The 16,466-nt window shown below is 39.3% G+C and overlaps 1 protein-coding gene across 1 annotated transcript in view; it reads left to right on the top strand.

The window, feature by feature from the left end:
* The first annotated feature begins 1,871 nt into the window (after positions 1-1,871).
* The window catches only part of HNF4G (hepatocyte nuclear factor 4 gamma), a 130,086-nt gene continuing 115,491 nt past the window's right edge, over positions 1,872-16,466 (top strand). The window contains exon 1 of the mRNA XM_056110602.1: positions 1,872-2,019. The gene's annotated coding sequence lies outside the window, so the exon portion shown is untranslated. The remainder of the gene's footprint in view (positions 2,020-16,466) is intronic.

The following is a 16,466-nucleotide window of genomic DNA, read 5'->3' as shown; positions in this document are numbered from 1 at the left end:
TTAATCATGCAAAACCAAATTCACTGACATCTCAACTTGTTACTAGTGAAATAAATCGAGACTATTGAACTGAATTGTGCTCTCGGATGGAACAACAGATGTTAGGTGGCATTGCAGCTTCCAGGGCGCTGGGAATAATGCATTGCACGCACGGGAATAGTGAATTTCTGTCTTCAGACTTAAAAGTTTTATGGAAACTATGCATTTAGATGTTGGCAAACAATAAGATTACCTTCACTCTTCAGGTATCAGGAAATGTTTTGAGAGAATATTTAGAGATGATCTTTAAGCTGCACACCTATGAAAGATTTACATAATAAGTGTAACCCGTTAATTGTTACTTTTCCGCCTCAGCAGACTCTGGACTTTTTCCCGGGGCAGTGGTGGGCTGAGGTCGCTTTTGCTAGGTGCTTCGCAGGTCGCGTGGGCAACGACGAGGACCCAAAGAATGTGTTTTGCTCCAGAAGGTCCATTTAAAGAAAATAGTATATGATCTCTCTCCTTTGTTCCCATTTCTATGACTGCCAACAACTTGTTTTTTAAAAGAGCCTTTCAGCAAGAGATTCAGAAGGAGGAAACTGAGAAAGTTTAGTAAACCCGATCTAAAAAGAAAAAGGAAAAAAAATACCTAGCCCTTTGATCCTCCTGGCATTGTTATTACAGTCTTAAAATAACCGCCAAGCCCTGGGTCGGAAAAGAAAAACCTTACGGATTAAGTAACTATTTATCTCATGAGGATAATTACTTGTTTGACCTGAAGTCACTCATTCTTGAAACCACGAAGTTAAATTGTTGAGATGTTTTTAAAAGCCGCAGCTTTGGGCTGTATGGAGAAGTTCACAAAAGCCTGGTCAAGATGACCAGCGCTCCTGGCGTGGGTCTCAGCATCCCTGCGAAGGCCGGGAGAGCTGGACCCTGCACCTCGGGCGTGGGAGGGAGACGAGGCCGTTTCCCATCCGATACATATGTTAAAGAAGTACTTAACGGCCAAAGCCACAGGTGGCTGGGAGGGCTAGGAACGGCAACATTTAAAAAATAAAAAGAAAGAAAGAAAATAAATAAAAGTCTCTTCCTCTTCCCGGAAATCTTGCAAGAGCTCAGCGGTCACTAGCTTGGGGCAAAGGGAGTCCCAGCCGCCCTAGGTGCGGTTTATAAAGAAGTGACCGAGGCTTCCCCTAGCGGCGTGGCCGCGGTGCTGTTCCTGGGAACTTCAGTCCTTTGCCTGATACTTCCGGCCCTTTTTCTGGACGTGTCCAGCCCCTAATTCTAGGCGCCCCGCGTGTCCCCCCAACCTTCTGCCTCCGGGGCTGACAGCGCCACGCGGGACCCGGGACGGGGTGTGTGTGTGGGGGTGGGTCGCGCCGGGTCCCGGGGCTCGTCGGGGTGCAGGGGTGGGTGGAAAAGCGATCACTGACCACCCCCCACCCCCAGGATCAGAGCCTCGGCGGTGCCCTGGGCCACTGCGGCTTGCGGGTGGCCCCCGAGGGGTCCCGGGAGAGCCGCATCGTGCCCGGAGGCCGGGGTCTTGGCCGCGGGCGCTCGCGCGGGGACCTCGGGGACCGGGAAACCGGCGCGGCGAGGCGGTGGCGGGCCGCGGCGCTTTCAGTTTTCATTGAGGCTTGCTGGTTACTGTTTAACATCCCCACCCACGTTTCAGTTTGTTTAGTAAATCGATCGGACGGTGCGAGTCGGGCCACTGCCGTGTCGCCATTGAGCCCAGCTAATATCCTCCCAGCATATGGTCCGGGGTCGCGGGCTGCCCGGCCGAGGGGCGCAAACAAACAAACAAACCACCACCACAAGCAACCCCCCCCTCGGGCGGCCGCGCTCCGAGCACCCCGGCCCCACCCCCACCCCCCACCTCGCTTTTGCAAGCCAACTTGCCCGGCTCGGGAAAGTGCGGCGCCGGGCAGCGCAGCCGGGGAGGGGTGGGGGCAACCTGCGGCGGCGGCGGCGGCGAGATGCGGCGGCTGCGGCGCGGCTGATTTGCGACCCCGACTCCGCCGCGGCTCCGCGCAGGTAAGTTTCTCGCCCGCGGCTGCACCCGAGTCCAGGGCCCCGGGCCAGTGGCGGGAGCCGAGGTGGGGGAGTCGTCCCCCCCCCCCCCCACACGCACACACCCAGAGGCTGAAGGAGGGGCGTCGGTTTGCCCGGAAGGGACCCTTAGGCCAGGCGGGGTTGAAAGCGGATACCCCGAGGCCTCCCGCAGCCTGCGGTGCGGGCAGGGAGAAAGTGCTGGAGGGGAGGCGGGGAGGGGCGGTGGGGAGGAGGGTGCTGCAGGCCCTTCGCCCCCACCCGGAGAAGAAAAAAAATAAAACTTGGGATTTGATTGAGTGCAGGGAAAGCTTGGGCGACTCTTGGCGGATCACGTGGTTGTCAGGTCTCTGGGTCTCTTGGGGGTTTTGGTGGAGGGGTGTGTGTGTGTGTGTGTGTGTGTGTGTGTGTGTGTGTGTGTGGCCTGTGGCAATTCTTGGCCCCATGGATCTCTCTGGACCAGAGGTTATTGGGGAGGTGCTTAGGCTGGGAGCATCATCCCCAAGCCTTGTCACTAAGTCTCAGAGACCGTCCTTGTGTCCTAGAGACGTTTTTGGAGTGGATGTCTTCTTCCAGGGATGCTCTTGTGTTGGGAGGGGTTATATGCATACTGCATAGGCGTATGATGCTTATTCAGATACAGTTCTGTTCCATCTTAAATCTCTTTGGGCAGAAGTGCCCTTTGGAAGGTTGTTTAAAGAGTGTGTCAGTTAAGCAATAACCATTACTTGTCTAACGGGAATCAGCCAACACGTGTTTAAAAAAAGCTCTGAATATAATATCATGCTTCATACCTGATGCGCCCCGTATCAAAGGCTTGCTCAATGGAACAGAGTCAAAAGACCCCATCCCACTATGCAAACAGTTGTCAGTAAACTTTTCTTTGAAGGCATTTCAATAAGCACTTCACCTGCTAGCAAGGACTAGAGAATTCACATTATAGAAGCTCGGAATTTAATGGGCCGCCTTGGAAACTAAACTTCTCTAGGTTTATTTCCTAGTAGTAGTGTTTTTGTTCTTTTCTCCTGTTTTCGTTTTTGCATCTCTCCTTCTCTCCCCCCCTCCCCCCAAGAGTTACTCTTCCGACATTCTTCCCCTCCAGCCCTGAGAGCTTTTCCCCACCCTCAAAACACCCCTCTCCTTTCCCAGCACCAGTTTACACTCAGTGTAGCCCCTGCAGTGTTTGAAGTGGGTGATCAAGCAAGGTTCAGGCCCTGCTCTTCTTCTATTCCTACCGTTTGGGTGGGGTGGGGAAGTCGAGGAAAGGGAGGTGGCAAGTAGTAGTAAATTGTCATTTTTCACTTTTCAAAGCACGGTGGAAATTGAGAACCATTTGCCCTTTCCTTTTCTCCAAATTTCAGTTTAGATCTTCATATACGGAGTTTACTCATATATTTTGAAGGTAGTGCAGTGCTTGATTGAACGGTATGTATTAAGATTTCATAAGCATTTGACTCTACCATTGTGATTATAAATAATGACAAATCTCCGAGACTAGTGACAAGGCTTGGGAATGATACTTCCAGTTAATTTGAGGAATGGCGAAGATTTCTTTAAATATTTGTATACCAGTAATATTTTTGAATGGCCTGTCGCGTGTGAAAATTCTTGTGATTTCTGTAAATTCTGAAAGTAATTGTTTCTAGAACAAAATTTTAGTGAACAGAAAATTTACTTTTTCATCCCGTTATTATTCTGCTTATAAGTAAATGCTAGTGGTGTTTAGGTGTAATACTCTATCAGGCTTTATGTGTACAGCTCTTTCATTATTTCAGAAATTTGCAACTTTATTCATAATGTACCATTTTGAAATTGATTTTTAATTGAAAAAAATTTTAAATATTTCTCTGTTAATATATGGAGACTCTTTTTTTTAGTGCATTTTTGCAATATGATCAGCCTGTATCTCCAGAATAGGCAGTTGGATTTATTCTGAAAGGAGTTAATAGTTCCAAGGAGATGTTCACTTCAAATTTGATAGATAATACAAAGAATTTTCCTGAGTACCCGGAGTGTATTTACCATGCTTTTGCCATGTTATAAAACTGGCTTCTCCCTGTTGGAATGAGTAGGCCTGGAATATGTCACTAAGAGACTGAGAGAATTTTTTTTTTTAACTTTTAGTTTTGATTCTGTGGGAAAGAAAGCCTGGCAGGTTTGTTCCAACCGACGGCCACAACAGACCGTAGACCACCTGACAGATTCTAGACCACCCACTTCGCCGGGTTCGGGTTGTTCCCAAGCTTTCGGCAGTCATTCACCCTGTTTCCTGAGCTAGGGTTTAGCCCCAGCTCACTACTACATGGCACCAGCCAACGGAGGCGGGAAGGAGAGTTAGAGACTCTTAAATACATTCCAAAATACTATCTTGATCCTACAAGTTATGCTAGAGCCCTAGTTATATATTCATTTACTAAGAAGCTAAAGATACATGATAAGTAAGAAAATTTCTATGTTGCAAGACATGTGACTATCATATGCCACTTAATTGCTGTTGTGAATTTGTGACTCTTGACATACATATTTGCCACCTTCATAAATGGAGATTCACATCCCTGTGGATACTGTAGCTAGTATTACAACTTTGGATCTTTACAAAGTGTAGATGCAAGCAAAATAACTGCATATACAATGATGTACCTTTGTACAATCATTTCTGTCGGTCTCCTCCATAGTCACGTTTACCCTTCAGTATTACTACACAGATACAAGGGACTTCAAATAAAGACTTACTCATACAGCTGTGCAAGCTGTTTAGGAACAATAATAATATTTATATTTTATCTAATATGGAATCATTAATATGTGCTACCTATGTTATTCCATTAGTAAACATTTTTTTCTTTTCAATCAGTAAAATCTATACATTTCTAATATTCTCCCATTTTCAAGTGGGTAAATGAAGCAGTGAGATTTTAAGCCAATGGTCGCATATCTATAGAAGTTTAAACTGGAGAATCCATCCAGGCCACGAGAGCAACCATCACTACTCTTGTCTAGTTATCAGGATGGCCTTTGCATAGGGTGCCTATAAGAGAGGATTTAAGTGCCCAAACTTTGAGCTAACTTTCCTCCTTTTGTTCTTTTGCTTTTGGCTGAGTGTTTCAGGGAGATATTTTTCTAGATTACTAAGCTTCTGCTCCTGATATATCTGTGGACCTCAGTATTACCTTATCCATTAATTATATCATAAAGAAATAGACCCAGCTTGCTGCTTTTTCGTCCCATATTGTGTTTATTTCATGAATACATGGTATGCTCTTTGGAAAGGAGCATTAGCTAGTAGCCTTTGGTGTGCTGCTATAAAAATCTTTGATTTTGTAAATATTCAAAATTTCCATTTTGCCTTCTCCTTCTCTTACTCCTCCTCCTCCTCCTGCTCTTTCTCCTCCTCCTCCTCCTCCTCCTCCTCCTCCTTCTCTTTCTCCCCTATTCTTCACTGTTCTTTCTTATTCCTTCTTATTCTTATTTCTAATCTGCAGACATTGGGGGGGGACACGAAGGTCTTTGAGGATCACAAATTTATGGCCTATGTAATTATAATACCAATCTCATGGAATTGGCATGATGATTATATGTTAGTTAATATGCGTGAAAACAGAACAGTGCCTGGCCTATATTGAGGTGGCTCTGCTTCTGTGTTGATAAAATCAAAATGCATAGAAAACATGGCTTGATTTATGGTAAGTTCTTAATAAGTGTCACCTATGTTTTATCCACCCTCTCACTAAAGAAAATTATATTTACATACACAAACACATTTCATATGACTGCCAGGGTTTATTAGCCCCCAGAAGTCAGACAGAGCCTTCTAATGCACCTCGGAGAGACTTTGGTGACTCACATGGAGTCCGTCCAGAGTTCGAACATGGGCTTTGAGATCATGAAGACGTTAGGCTGAAGACGAGTGAGAATTCGCTCCACTCTCTCGCAGCTGTGTACCCGTGGCAGGTTCATTTTTCTGTGCCTCAGTTTAAAAATTTTAAATGAGAATAGTAGAATTAATTACTGTAGTGCATCTGAATTAATTGTGGCATAATTTAAAGATTTTATTTTGTGAATACTTGATACTTTCTCTACACTCTATCTCACTGTAGAAGAGTTAACATTTATAGACAATAACAAAACTTTGGTATGGCCAAATCCGTAAGGTGCACAAAGGTCACAAATGAAGTTATATGAATATTAAATTAGCATAGGGTAACTTATAGGTTCTGTTTTAGGTGTGTATAATACACATATAATTGGAAGATAACACGGATGATGCATATAACATAAGGTGCCAGCTATAGTATTAGTACTATAGTTGAAATGCCATGGGAAAACAGAATCACAATAAATGGAGTTAGCTTTGCGCTAGATGGATTTTTAGTACAAAATTCATCTTCAGTAGCCTGGATGCATTTCATGGAGAAGTTAATTATTTTCTGATTGGAATTTGCTGAATAGAGAAGAACCAGAAAAGTAGTGCAGTGGAGAGTAAATTTACATATGTGTAATGGGAAGAGATCAAGTGGGGGGAAAAACCCTCACTTGATCCTGATCATGTTGAACGTGGGTGAAATAAATGAACTATGTTCTCTAGTTCTCTGGGCAGTGAGGAGACATCTAAAGTCTAAGTTTGTTGTTGTTTTATGAAATTCATTCTTCCTCTCAAGAGTGAATAATAACGTTTTACAGGATACATTAAACAGGGAGAGACAAAGTAAAAAAGGGGGACAGCGCAAAGCTTTCACAGTGTAGAATCTATAGATGCTTTGAAGAACTTTAAACTGAATTAAAGAACTGTAGAATATGAAAGATGAAAGACTGTGAGTGTTTAAAGCCGACCTTAACTCTCTATTCTTTCGGACTATACAAGTGGCTTTGATTTGATTAAGATCACTAGGGGTGTGTAGTTTTACAGCTATCCTTTCACTTTATTCATGCTTTAAACTTGGTTTGAATGGAAGAAGTAAACTTTCCTTGGTTATTGGGACTTTGTATAGTTGGATAGGAAGAATATTATTTTTCTATTTGGGGCTGATTTCAGCGAAGTAATTTTTTTTTCTTTTTGGGTCACACCCTGCGATGCACAGGGATTTACTCCTGGCTCTGCACTCAGGAGTTACTCCTGGCGGTGCTTAGGGGACCATATGGGATGCTGGGAATCGAACCCGGGTCGGCTGCGTGCAAGGCAAACGTCCTACCCGCTGTGCTATCTCTCCAGCCCCAGCAAAGTCATTTTTTCCCCCTTTTCTGTGCCTCCCAAGTAGTACTCAGGGGAGTCAGGAGCCACACCCAGCAATAGTAGATCTTTGCAAGGATCCAGGGCTGGTTGGGCTCTTGGGACCTTTGTAAGGACTCAGGACTGGTTGCTGCTCCAGACGGATGGTACTGGAGATTACCAGGACCACCAAGTTGGTGCTCAGATACCTTGAGGGCCATGTGGTGCTAGGAATTAAATCCATTTTCCTCTCTGCTATCCCCTTAGGCCCAGCAGAGCGATTTTTATTTCTAAACTGAATTGTTTGCAATACCAGCTTTCTCCTAATATTTCTGGCCTCTCGATCAGTTCCCCAATTACAAATTAGAGTTCTGCAGAGTAAACAAGTACAATCATATTAATACTGTCCTTTGCCCCTCTCTTTTAAAACCAATTACTCATTTCTTACTGCCTTTTGGGAAGTTCAGGTAGCTACACATCACTACACCACACATGACCTATGCATGATTTCTATCCCATGCCGTTTATCTTTCAAGATTCTTCCACCTTCAGATGAAATAAAACTTTCAGTTCCTGAAATGCATCATGCTTTGTGGATTTCTAGTGTTGTTGTTGTTACTGGCTTACTCTCAGTTATCACTGTGATTTCTGCTTCCATCCATTCTAGCCAACTTCCTCTTGTTTTGCAGATCTTTGCCTAAATACCACCTGCAAAATCCTTTCCTGGTCTTCTAACTTGATATACCAATTTAATTATATCTTGTTTGTTTCTTATCACAGTATTTATCAATTTCTTCTTACATTGTAATTACATACTTGATGATCATTCTCCCAGGCTTGGTTGTAAGATGTTTGAGGGCAGAAGATATATTTCTTTTGTCCACTTATTTATTTGTGTAGTCGAAGTCTGATGATGAGTTTGTGTTTATTGAATGAAAAACTAACGTAGAGGTTTAAAAAAAAACAGTAACAGGATTTAAATATGTTGAGAACATAAATTTTCAAGCACTGCATTTTACACAAAACTGAGAGTTAATCAGTATCATTTCTCCCCTAAGTTTCCCACATCTGGTTGGAATATGTATGTATATAGATGTATATATATATATATATATAGGTAGATAGATGTAGATACAAATTGTATGTATTTTACCTTATGTCTATGTAATAAATTTATGCACATACTATATAAAAGTATAGAAATATATTTAAATAATAGATATATTGTTTAACATATTTTAAGCAGTAAATTTTAATTTATTATTTTTATGTGATTGTACACTCATTGGTATTGAGAATTGTTACAGAAATCTTGAAGAAGACCTACTAATGATTCCTGGCATAATTATATGAGAAATCACATAGAAATTTTAAATCAAGAGATAGTTTTTGAGATAAGATATAATTGCATTATGTAGTTATATTGAATGTAATTTATGTTTCGTATAATTATCCATTTTTAAGTGTACGTACCATTGAATGAGCTTTGGCAAGTGTATGTGCTTGTCTAACATCTATGATGAAAATCTCTACTTTTCCCAAAATTCCTTCTTGTTCTTTAGTAATCATTCATCCCGCAGATCTGATTTCTGTGCCAAGTGATGCCTTTTCTATCATAGTATATGAACAGGAGCACTATAGCATGTAGCCTTTTGTATATTGATTTATTTTTGTTCTACACAATTCTTTTTGTTTTATCCTTCCTGCGTATATAATTTTTTTCCCTTTATAAGAAATAGAATTATGAGGTGCATTTGACATATAATAAAATGGACTTTTGGAGGGGGGGGTTCCAGAAATCAAACTCAGAGCCTCACATAGGCAAGATACACGTTGTACTATTGGGCTACTTTCCTAGAATCTAAATATGAATTTAAAATACTTGTTTAAAATACACACAATTATAAAAGATTTGGCATATTGGTGCATTCAATGAATGTAATATTTAATATAGTAAATACTCCCAAAGGTCTTTTAGAGGTTTTTTTTCTTACAACTCCTGCTTCCTGAAATAATAACTTGTTAACTTGTCTGTCCCTGCTAATTGGTTTGCAAGTTTCTGAACTTCCTATCTGTAGGATCATAGAGTATTTTGTGTCTGTATTGTTCACCTAGTGTAACTGTGTTAAGTTGTCTTGGTTTCACTGTCTCCCACCTTCCCCCCACCACCCTCATAGCCTGGTAGTGATGTGGGTATGCTACAATTTATCATTGAATGTGGATGAACACTGAGTTGTTTCAAGTTTTGGTTTTTACAAATAAAATCTCTATGGATATTTCTGCCTAAAGTCTTTTCGGGGACATGTGCTTTCATTTGTTTTATAGAATAACTCTAGGAGTATAATGTTGAGATCATATGGAAAACATTACCAAGTTTGTTTTCAGCATACTCAGACCATTTTATGTTCCTACCAGTAGTGTTTGAGAATTTCAGTTTGCTTATATTGTTGCTCATGGTGTAGTCAGTCTTTTCATTCTGAAAGAGTGTGTTGGGTCTTACTGTGGTAACTTGCACTTCCTACTGACTGATGCTGAGTTTATATGTACCAGTATATATTTTCTTTGATGAAGTTTTATTCAAATTCTATGCATCTTCCACAACCTTCCCTTTCAACTGAGTTGTTTGTCATGTGATAAAATGGTAAGAGTATATGTGTCTGTGTATATATGTATGTATAAACAAATATTTCATGACACATGGTTTTTTTGGTTTGTTTTGTCTTGAGGTCACACTTGGCTGTGTTCAGGTCCTACTCTTGGCTCTACACTTCTGTAATACTCCTGGTGGTATTGAGGGGTCCAGATGCAGCGTCAGTACTCTAAGTGGTGTCAATTGCGCTCAAGGCTAGGCTAGCTCCATACCCTTTGTACTACCTCTGTGGCCTCTTGGTCACTGTTTCTGTTTTTCTTTTCTTTTCTCGTCTTTCTCTTTTCTTTTCTTTCCTTTTATTTTCCTTTTTCTTTTCTTGCCTATTTTCTTTTCCTTTTTCTTTTCTCTTCTTTCACTTTTCTTTTTCTTTCTTTTTTCCCCCCTTCTCCTTTCCTCCCTCCCTCGTCACGCCTGGTGGTCCTCAGGGATCACTCCTGGTGGTCTCTGGAGAGCATATGTGTTGCTGAGAATTGAACCCAGGCCAGGTGTGTGTAAAATAAGTACCTCAGACCATATAGTATCTCTTCAGCCCCTAGGTTTTAAAAAATATTATCTCCATGTGTAATTTTTTCTCTATATAAGGGTTATAATTTGACCAAGAAAGAAAGAGACTGAGGAATACTCAATTCAGTTATAAACAGGAATAATATGTTCAATGAAAAAATTAATTGGTTTTGTGTTTTCATTTGATCCTAAAATGTAGTATAATAGGAAATGGCAGGAAATGAATTTACATAAATAGGAATAAATTTGAATATAGACTTTTTGTGTGTATCATGCTATGATATTTAGTCTCTTTTGTAAGCACTAACATGAATAAATACCAATATAGTAATGATTTGATGCTAATAACTGAACTTTTGGTTTATGGAATTTTTGCATATTCGCATTTTTTAAAAGCTTAAATCCTAGGATAATCAGAGGACAGCAGTGACACTAGGGCCCTTTTGAGCAGAGTCAGGGAGACTGTCATGCTGTGCTCTGGTAGATGATACAGACCTAATAAAGGTTGACAATGGAAATTCACTGTTCACAGACTTTCCCCAAGTTCCAAAATCTCAGAGTATTTTAGAGTTTGTGAATTTCCTCCTAGTTGTCTTTTATTTTATCCTGACTGATTTTCAGAAGGATAAGATAAACACATGCTTATTTAAATTAAATTGTTGTAAAAAAAATAACCCATAAATTGTGCCTTTAAACAAATCTTCACATTTTTCTCATGGAGAGCTGAAAGGTAGAGAATGCCTACATTTCAGGGAAGGAGGGAAAGAGGGAGGGAGAATGAAGGAAGGGCTCTCTTTGAAAGAAATTCAAAGGGGATATTTTCAAATATAATACTTTTGTTCAATATCACTTCATTGTTCTGCTCAGGTAGTTGTTTTTCTTTCCTTATACTTTCTTTTTTTTTTTTTTCTTTTTGTGTCACACCTGGCGATGCACAGGGGTTACTCCTGGCTCTGCACTCAGGAGCTACTACTGGCGGTGCTCAGGGGACTATATGGGATGCTGGGAATCGAACCCGGGTCAGCCGCGTGCAAGGCAAACACCCTACCCGCTGTGCTATCTCTCCAGCCCCCCTTATACTTTCATACATCTAACCTATACTGGTACTGTCAGGCAAACTTCAGAAACATACAGAATATCCTGAGCTGGCTCAATAATTAGGATTCCTTTTTTCCTCTCCTACCCTCCTTCCCTCCCTCCCTTCTTCCATCCCTCCCGTCCTCCCTCCCTTCCTGTCTTCCTTTCTTTCTTCCTTCCTTCCTACCTCCCTGTCCACTCTGTCTTCCTCTCTTCCCTCCTTTTCTTCCTTTTTATTACTTAGGATATCCTTATTTATTATTTGCAGTTTTTAGCCATTTTTGTCTTCCATGCATTTTATTTTTTCATGTTTGAAAAAGAAGGGGTTTGTACTTCAAAGTACCCAAAATGTTAATACGCTTGCAATAATTGATCTGTCTAAAAATAGGTACTTCAGCAGCAAGTAAAATGAGTTAATAATTATAATGCTTAATGCATGTATACATATTGCTGTATCATATTGAGACATCTGAATAAGATATTTGTTATTATTTACCAATCAGTTTAAGGGCATTTTAAGAATCATGCACAATGTTAGTGCAGATTTAGCACGAGATTCATTTTCTCATTGAATAGCCTGGAATGTCAGCAGATGTTCTGACACAAATTTACAAGGGTATAATCATTATTTTTAGTTTAGGACAGTGAAAAAGGCATGTAGGTCTTGGAATCAAACCAAATGAGTCAGGGTTTGTGTCAGATTGTCCAACTAATTTGAGCCCTACCTTGTACTGTATTGGAATACTTAAACAGATCATTTTCAAGTGTTAGGTACTGAGTCTGGCACAAGGCAAATGTGCTTAATAAATATTGAAATTGCTCACAATTTGAATAACTTATGTAATTATTCCTATTTGTTTGTGTGTATACATAACCTACTTAACAATACGCAGACATACACACAATCCTCTATTCTTATCATTGACTGTTTTGACTAGTTAAGTTTATTGGACATTTTTTAATCCACTCAGTACTGTTGTATTATAATAAATCATTCAGTCCTTGTAGTAACACTTTAAGGTATAAGCTTTTATTATAGCCATTGTGAAGAAGAGTTTAAGTTTGAACAGTTGATAAGTCTAAGCATTGGATATGATCCATGGTCAGGAAGCATAAGAATGATTTCCTTGCATTCATTTGAACATTAGGTTGAAATAAGCTATTTGTTATTTCATATATAGAAAAACAGTAAAGTGTGTTGGTTTATGCGATCATTTAGAAAGGCTTGATTGTAAAACACTAACCTAGAATTTTTAATTGAAGTCACAAATAACTATCAAAATAGTCACATGTTTGATGAAATAAAACCTGATGCTTATAATTTGATTTTAAGGATTTCATCTAATTTTGCATAGTGAATTGAAGCATTTTGAATATTCAGTTAATTATAAAGGCATGTGTATTAGTGTCTTTCCTTCAGGAGTCATTAATATGCATTAGTTTGAAAAGTTTTTAATCAGTGATTATTTAATCATGAAACTTCTCAGGAAGCAAGGCTTACAATTGAAAATACCAGGAGCATTTTAAAAGATGATTTTCTTTTTTTAGTTTAGTTGGTCAACTTTCTGAACAAAGCATCCTGCTACCTGAAATTATCCTCATTATGGATACATTAGATAGGAAGTGTATTTATATTTAGCATATATAGTATATATTGAACTACTTTCCATTGCTATGAGACTTATGAATTTTAATGGTCATATTTTACTTCTATTTATGCATAGATTTCCAGAAAGTTAAAGCATATAACTTGCCAAGTAATTGTTATCTAAGTAGAGTGTGTTTTTGATATATGTCCTCAACCTGCCTTAAACATTCAAATTGTAATGGAGAAAAAACAATATGCATGCATAACTTGTAGTTTTTATTTAAGCCTAAAACAATTTTGAATAACATTTTAGGTATTTACCTACAGAAAGTACATAATTTTTCTTATGCATGAGTCTAAAACCTGGCATTTCATTTTGTGAAATTGAACAAGTAGCTCTGATAAAAATGCACCTTTTGTTAAAAAGGGTTATCATTCAATTAGACAAGAGCTTTTGAGTGAATACAACATGCAAAAATATGTAGTAGTTTAAGTGATATAAAAGAATAAGTTGGATTGCTATAACTGGGGAAATAAGTACAAAAATAATTTGCATTCAAGTTGGTTTATCATGCTGTAATATGTAAATCCAATATTCCATGATAGTAATATGCATATATATACTCATATGTTTGTATATGTTTATATTTATATACAAATATTATGCATGAATAATATACTTTGGTATATGCCCACTAGTACATACATGCTTTTATTTAGATTCAAAATATATGAAGTGACTTATTTCAAGTTTAATTGAACTAGATTAAAGAATTTAAGGATTTGTAATGATTTGATTTCTTTTTTTTTGTCTAATTATTATTTTTTGTAGTTAACTATAATCACTTGAACAAGTTTTCAGTTTTAAGCAAAATCCAAAAAAATCAAGTAGTGTAGCCAATTAAATTAATAATTCCATTTCTATAAAAATTTCTGCACCAAAGAATGTGCACTGCTTCTCTATTTTCTATAGTATGTTCCTGATGTCAGACAGGGACACAGAAATTATTTCAAAAATACTTGTTTTTCCTGCTTGAAGAATGAATCAACTATTTGTTCGGTAGGTACTTTGGTTTGCTAGGGCAACCTTAATTGCTAGAGACTTCATACTTTAAACAATAGAAATTTTTTTTCTCACAGTTTCGGTGACTAGAAGTATAAGACCAAACACTGGGGGTATTTCTTTCTTTTTTTTTTTTTGTTTCCCTCTTCTGAGGCCTGTGTGTTTGACTTGCTGATGGCATGGTTATCTTCTATCCAATGGTCATTCTGTAGTGTCTGTATCATAATTCCTTTTACAGACAGTAGTGTTAGTTAGGATTAAGTCCTGGTTTTGATTTACCTTTAGTTACACCTTACTGACAAACTCTCCAAACACAGTTACATTCTGTGGTACTGGGTTTTTAGTTTTTCAGCATATGATGTTTGGGGAATGTATAGCAGATAAGAGCACAGTTTAGCACCTACCAGCAGAGTGATCACAAAGTTATTTTTATTACTAAAACCTTATATATTCAAGTCATCTTTAAGACTCACATATATTATTCCAGCCTACAATTCAAAAATCATCTCAGTCTTGGGGCTGGAGCCATAGTACAGTGGGTAGGGTGTTTGCCTTGCATGCAGCAGACCCAGGTTCAATTCCCAGTATCCCATATGGTCCCCTGAGCGCCCTCAGGAGTAATTCCTGAGAGCAGAGCCAGGAGTAACCCCTGTACATCACCGAGTGTGACCCCAAAAGCCGGAAAATAAAAAAAAACATCTTGCAAAAACCATCTCAGTCTAAAGCCCAAATAATTTATTTATTTATTGTTTTATTTTGTTTGGCACAGTCCCTGGCAGTGCTCAGGGCTTACTCCTGGCTTCTGAACTCAGGGGTTACTCCTGATCATGCTCAGGGGACTATATCGGGTGCCAGGGAATGAAACTGGGTTGGCTCGTTCCAGGTAAGTGCCCTGCCAGATGTACTATCACTCAGGCCCCAAACCCACACCATTTATATTAACTCGACAAGGTCATTCTTGCTTAGCACCTTCATCCATGCTTCTGTCATTGTTGGGTTAATGCATCCTCCCTTTCGTCCATATCTCTAGGAGAAATGGCAAAAATTGATGTAGCTTCAGGATACTATGTAGACTCACTGAACATATTAGGAAAGGTTCTTCCATTATCTAGAGGTTAGGCTGTTACTTTAAAATCAAATGATCTAGAGATTAGGGTGTTACTTTAAAATCAAAAGTTCTACTTTCTGCTACATCTATAAACTAACTACTTTTCTCTCTTTACACCCTGTCCCCTCTGCCCCCAAACGTCATAACATTGGAGTAAATGGGGCAGAGTTTTTGCTAAGTAACACCAGAGGGAAGTTCTGAGGTCATAGATATTTTTGTCATTGAGTTTATTAGAAGGGAAAGAACACAAAAACCAAAGTAAGACTGAGACTATATTGAACTGTGGAGAAACATTTTAAATAAATCATTCAGCTTCCTTCTTGCAATCATTTTAATTTACAAGTCTTCATCTAAATAAGAAGTTTCAATTCCCATGGGAGTATGTACCCTAGTCCAAACACCAGTACACTGTATTTCTTAAGTTTTTCCAAAAGAGACACACAGTGAAACACCATTCATGTGGATAACACAAGAGCCATAATGTCAGGCTAGTTCTGAGGAACGCTATCCTGGCCGTATCCTCTCTTCCCTGGTTGAGAGATAAACAGATTCAGGGCCTTGAAGGTACAAAGGGCAGTTTCTGTATTTGAAGTTATGCATTAAACAGGTCGTTGCAGAGTTTCGCAGGTAAAATCCTAACAACTCAGTGCAGTAAAAGCTCGACTGTTCACTCGTGCTGATACTTTAATCCCATAAACAGTATACTTGCAAATTATGGACATTATAACTAGTTAAAACGCTTATCCAGTTTTATAATTCGGAAAGATTAGTTGAGTTAGTTATGTGGCTTTTTATGTATGTCGTTTCGTAGTATATATTGTGTGAACAATAGTTCATTAATTTAGAGAAAATGATCAGTCCTGGTATGGTATGGCTGTATAACGCATTTCAGACTGAGGGATTTAGACTGTGTCCTAAACTACCAAGCCACCCTTGACAGTGTACTTAATGACTTTACGTCCTAGTTCGTCCACTTCTAAACTTGGTTGATTTTACTTAATATTTAAAGTGTCTTAAACAACATAGAAACTCTTAAACAACACATATGAGATAAATAACCAGCATCACTTCTGGTACTTGGCAGATGTTTAATAAATAATGATATTTCTTTCCATGATTTTTCTTCTTTTGGGGGGAAGGTAAGGGCCTCCCAAGCTGTGTTTAGTATCCATTGTGCTCTTCCCTGCTATTCTCGGCCATTTGGGCCAGTGAGTCACTGTATGGGACTGAGGATTT

The sequence above is a fragment of the Sorex fumeus genome, unplaced genomic scaffold (assembly GCF_029834395.1).
Source record: "Sorex fumeus unplaced genomic scaffold, SorFum_2.1 ptg000002l, whole genome shotgun sequence".
Taxonomy (NCBI): Eukaryota; Metazoa; Chordata; class Mammalia; order Eulipotyphla; family Soricidae; genus Sorex; species Sorex fumeus.
Note: the sequence above shows the minus strand (reverse complement) of the source record. Positions and strands in the feature narration are given on the sequence as shown.